This window comes from Arachis ipaensis, chromosome B8, assembly GCF_059453495.1.
Source record: "Arachis ipaensis isolate K30076 ecotype BB chromosome B8, ASM5945349v1, whole genome shotgun sequence".
NCBI classification, from domain to species: Eukaryota; Viridiplantae; Streptophyta; class Magnoliopsida; order Fabales; family Fabaceae; genus Arachis; species Arachis ipaensis.
In genome coordinates this window covers 54,244,381-54,249,637 of record NC_142443.1, presented here as the reverse complement: position 1 = coordinate 54,249,637, position 5,257 = coordinate 54,244,381, and the positions used below count along the sequence as shown (strand labels likewise).

The 5,257-nt window shown below is 40.8% G+C and overlaps 1 non-coding gene across 1 annotated transcript; it reads right to left on the bottom strand.

Annotated features, from left to right (window-relative positions):
* Positions 1-358: 358 nt before the first annotated feature.
* Positions 359-466, bottom strand: LOC148548142 (small nucleolar RNA R71). The gene has a single exon (XR_015898885.1). It is a non-coding gene; the product is annotated as a small nucleolar RNA R71 (small nucleolar RNA).
* Positions 467-5,257: the final 4,791 nt, after the last annotated feature.

The following is a 5,257-nucleotide window of genomic DNA, read 5'->3' as shown; positions in this document are numbered from 1 at the left end:
TGGGGACTTTATTGCACCAAATTCCAATTTACATGGAAGAAGCATCTCCATTCCTGCCATTGGAGCAAACAATTTTGAGCTGAAACCTCAATTAGTTTCTCTGATGCAGCAGAACTACAAGTTTCATGGACTTCCATCTGAAGATCCTTTTCAGTTCTTAACTGAATTCTTGCAGATATGTGATACTGTTAAGACTAATGGAGTAGATCCTAAAGTCTACAGGCTCATGCTTTTCCCGTTTGCTGTGAGAGACAGAGCTAGAATATGGTTGGACTCTCAACCTAAGGATAGCCTGAACTCTTGGGATAAGCTGGTCAAGGCTTTCTTAGCCAAGTTCTTTCCTCCTCAAAAGCTGAGTAAGCTTAGAGTGGATGTTCAGACCTTCAGACAGAAAGAAGGTGAATCCCTCTATGAAGCTTGGGAGAGATACAAAGGACTGACCAAAAAGTGTCCTTCTGACATGCTTTCAGAATGGACCATCCTGGATATATTCTATGATGGTCTATCTGAATTAGCTAAAATGTCATTGGATACCTCTGCAGGTGGATCCATTCACCTAAAGAAAATGCCTGCAGAAGCTCAAGAACTCATTGACATGGTTGCTAATAACCAGTTCATGTACACTTCTGAAAGGAATCCTGTGAATAATGGGACGCCTATGAAGAAGGGAGTTCTTGAAATTGATACTCTGAATGCTATATTGGCTCAGAATAAAATATTGACTCAGCAAGTCAATATGATTTCTCAGAGTCTGAATGGAATGCAAGCTGCATCCAACAGTACTCAAGAGGCATCTTCTGAAGAAGAAGCTTATGATCCTGAAAACCCTGCAATAGCAGAGGTAAATTATATGGGTGAACCTTATGGAAACACCTATTACCCATCATGGAGAAATCATCCAAATTTCTCATGGAATGATCAAAAGCCTCAACAAGGCTTTAATAATGGTGGAAGAAATAGGTTTAACAATAGTAAACCTTTTCCATCATCCACTCACCAACAGACAGAGAATTCTGAGCAGAATCCATCTAGCTTAGCAAATTTAGTCTCTGATCTATCTAAGGCCACTGTGAGTTTCATGAATGAAACAAGGTCATCCATTAGAAATTTGGAGGCACAAGTGGGCCAGGTGAGTAAAAGGATCACTGAAATCCCTCCTAGCACTCTCCCAAGCAATACAGAAGAAAATCCAAAAGGAGAGTGCAAGGCCATTGAATTAATCACCATGGTCGAACCTGTGAAGGAAGGAGAGGACGTGAATCCCAAGGAGGAAGACCTCCTGGGACGCCCAGTGATCAATAAGGAGCTTCCCTCTGAGGAACCAAAAGAATCTGAGGCTCAACTAGAGACCATAGAGATTCCATTGAACCTCCTTATGCTATTCATGAGCTCTGATGAGTATTCCTCTTCTGAAGAGAATGAGGATGTTACTGAAGAGCAAGCTGCCAAGTTCCTTGGTGCAATCATGAAGCTGAATGCCAAATTATTTGGTATTAAGACTTGGGAAGATGAACCTCCCTTGTTCACCAATGAACTAAGTGATCTGGATCAACTGACATTGCCTCAGAAGAAACAGGATCCTGGAAAGTTCTTAATACCTTGTACCATAGGCACCATGATCTTTAAGGCTCTGTGTGACCTTGGTTCAGGAATAAACCTCATGCCCCTCTCTGTAATAGAGAAACTGGGAATCTTTGGGGTGCAAGCCACTAAAATCTCATTGGAGATGGCAGACAATTCAAGAAAACAGGCTTATGGACAAGTAGAGGACGTGTTAGTAAAGGTTGAAGGCCTTTACATCCCTACTGATTTCATAGTCCTAGATACTGGGAAGTATGAGGATGAATTCATCATCCTTGGAAGACCCTTCCTAGCCACAACAAGAGCTGTGATTGATGTGGACAGAGGAGAATTGATCCTTCAAATAAATGAGGACAACCTTGTGTTTACAACTCAAGGATCTCTCTCTGCATCCATGGAGAGGAAGCATAAAAAGCTTCTCTCAAAACAGAGTCAACTAGAGCCCCCGTAGTCAAACTCTAAGTTTGGTGTTGGGAGGCCACAACCAAACTCTAAGTTTGGTGTTGAACTCCCATATCCAAACTCTAAGTTTGGTGTTGGGGAGTCTTAACAATGCTCTGAACTTCTGTGAGGCTCCATGAGAGCCCACTGTCAAGCTATTGACATTAAAAAAAAAGCGCTTGTTGGGAGGCAACCCAATTTTTATTAATCTAATTTTATTTTTATTTGATTTTCATGTTTTCTTAGGTTCATGATCATGTGGAATCACAAAATAAAAATAAAAATTGAAAACGGAATCAAAAACAGCAGAAGAAAAATCACACCCTGGAGGAAGACCTTACTGGCATTTAAACGCCAGTAAGAAGCATGTTTTGGGCGTTCAACGCCAGAACAGAGCATGGTTCTGGCGCTGAACGCCAGAAAGGGACAGCATCTGGGCGTTTGAACGCCAGAAATGCACCCTGGAGTAGAGCTGGCACTGAACGCCCAGAACAAGCATGGTTCTGGCGTTCAACGCCAGAAATGGGCAACAAATGGGCGTTCAACGCCCAGAACAAGCACCAATCTGGCGCTGAACGCCCAGAGTTGTATGCAAGGGCATTTTGCATGCCTAATTTGGTGTAAGGTTGTAAATCCTTGAACACCTCAGGATCTGTGGACCCCACAGGATCCCCACCCACCTCACCCTCTCCCTCTCCATTCATGGTCATCCCTTCTGTTTTCCATTCACCACTCACATCCATTCACACATCCCTCCATCTCCTCCATATCTTCTTCTTCTTCTTCTATTCTTTCTTCTTTTGCTCGAGGGCGAGCAACATTCTATGTTTGGTGTGGTAAAAGCATAAGCTTTTTGTTTTTCCATTACCATTGATGGCACCTAAGACCGGAGAAACCTCTAGAAAAGGGGAAGGGAAGACAAAGGCTTCCACCTCCGAGTCATGGGAGATGGAAAGATTCATCTCAAGGGTCTATAGCTCAGTGGTAGAACATGTGGCTGCAAATCAAGAGATCTCTGAGATACCTCAGGGGATGCACTTCCCTCCTCATAAATATTGGGAGCAAATCAACACCTCCCTAGGAGAATTAAGTTCCAACATGGGACAATTAAGGATGGAACATCAAGAGCACTCCATCATCCTTCATGAAATAAGAGAAGATCAAAAAAGCAATGAGGAAGGAGCAACAAAGACAAGGAAGAGACATAGAAGAGCTCAAGGACATCATTGGTTCCTCAAGAAGGAAACGCCATCATCACTAAGGTGGACTCATTCCTTGTTCTTACATTCTCTGTTTTTCGTTTTCTATGTTAAGTGCTTATCTATGTTTGTGTCTTATTACATGATCATTAGTAATTAGTAACTATGTCTCAAAGTTATGAATGTCCTATGAATCCATCACCTCTCTTAAATGAAAAATGTTTTAATTCAAAAGAACAAGAAGTACATGAGTTTCGAATTTATCCTTGAACTTAGTTTAATTATGTTGATGTGGTGACAATGCTTCTTGTTTTCTGAATGAATGCTTGAACAGTGCATATGTCTTTTGAAGTTGTTGTTTAAGAATGTTAAATATGTTGGCTCTTGAAAGAATGATGATAAGGAGGCATGTTATTTGATAATCTGAAAAATCATAAAAATGACTCTTGAAGCAAGAAAAAGCAGCAAAGAACAAAGCTTGCAGAAAAAAAAATAGGCGAAAAAAATAGAAAGAAAAAGAAAAAGCAAGCAGAAAAAGCCAAAAGCTCTTAAAACCAAAAGGAAAGAGCAAAAAGCCAGTAACCCTTAAAGCCAAAAGGCAAGGGTAATAAAAAGGATCCCAAGGCTTTGAGCATCAGTGGATAGGAGGGCCTAAAGGAATAAAATCCTGGCCTAAGCAACTAAATCAAGCTGTCCCTAACCATGTGCTTGTGGCGTGAAGGTGTCAAGTGAAAACTTGAGACTGAGCGGTTAAAGTCAAGGTCCAAAGCAAAAAAAGAGTGTGCTTAAGAACCCTGGACACCTCTAGTTGGGGACTTTAGCAAAGCTAAGTCACAATCTGAAAAGGTTCACCCAGTTATGTGTCTGTGGCATTTATATATCCGGTGGTAATACTGGAAAACAAAGTGCTTAGGGCCACGACCAAGACTCATAAAACAGCTGTGTTCAAGAATCATCATACTGAACTAGGAGAATCAATAACACTATCTGAACTCTGAGTTCTTATAGATGCCAATCATTCTGAACCTCAATGGATAAAGTGAGATGCCAAAACTATTCAAGAGGCAAAAAGCTACAAGTCCCGCTCATCTGATTGGAGCTATGTTTCATTGATAGTTTGGAATTTATAGTATATTCTCTTCTTTTTATCCTATTTGATTTTCAGTTTCTTGGGGACAAGCAACAATTTAAGTTTGGTGTTGTGATGAGCGGATAATTTATACGCTTTTTGGCATTGTTTTTAGTATGTTTTTAGTAGAATCTAGTTACTTTTAGGGATGTTTTCATTAGTTTTTATGTTAAAATTCACATTTCTGGACTTTACTATGAGTTTGTGTGTTTTTCTATGATTTCAGGTATTTTCTGGCTGAAATTGAGGGACTTGAGTAAAAATCAGATTCAGAGGTTGAAGAAGGACTGCTGATGCTGCTGGATTCTGACCTCCCTGCACTCAAAATGAATTTTCTGGAGCTACAGAACTCGAAATGGCGCACTTCCAATTGCGTTAAAAAGTACATATCCAGGGCTTTCCAGAAATATATAATAGTCCATACTTTACCCAATTTTAGATGACGCAAACTGGTGTTCAATGCCAGCTCTCTGCCCAATTCTGGCGTCCAGCGCTAGAAACAAGTTGCAAAGTGGAGTTCAACGCCCAAACTGGCACAAAAGCTGGCGTTCAACTCCAAGAATGACCTCTCCATGTGTAGACTTAAAGCTCAGCCCAAGCACACACCAAGTGGGCCCCGAAAGTGGATTTATGCATCAATTACTCACTTCTGTAAACCCTAGTAACTAGTTTATTATAAATAGGACTTTTACTAATGTATTAGACATCTTTTGAACATCTTTGGATCATCTTTGGACGCCTGGTTCTTAGATCATGGGGGCTGGCCATTCGGCCATGCCTGGACCTTTCACTTATGTATTTTCAACGGTAGAGTTTCTACACTCCATAGATTAAGGTGTGGAGCTCTGCTGTTCCTCAAAGATTAATGCAAAGTACTACTGTTTTCTATTCAATTCAACTTATTCCG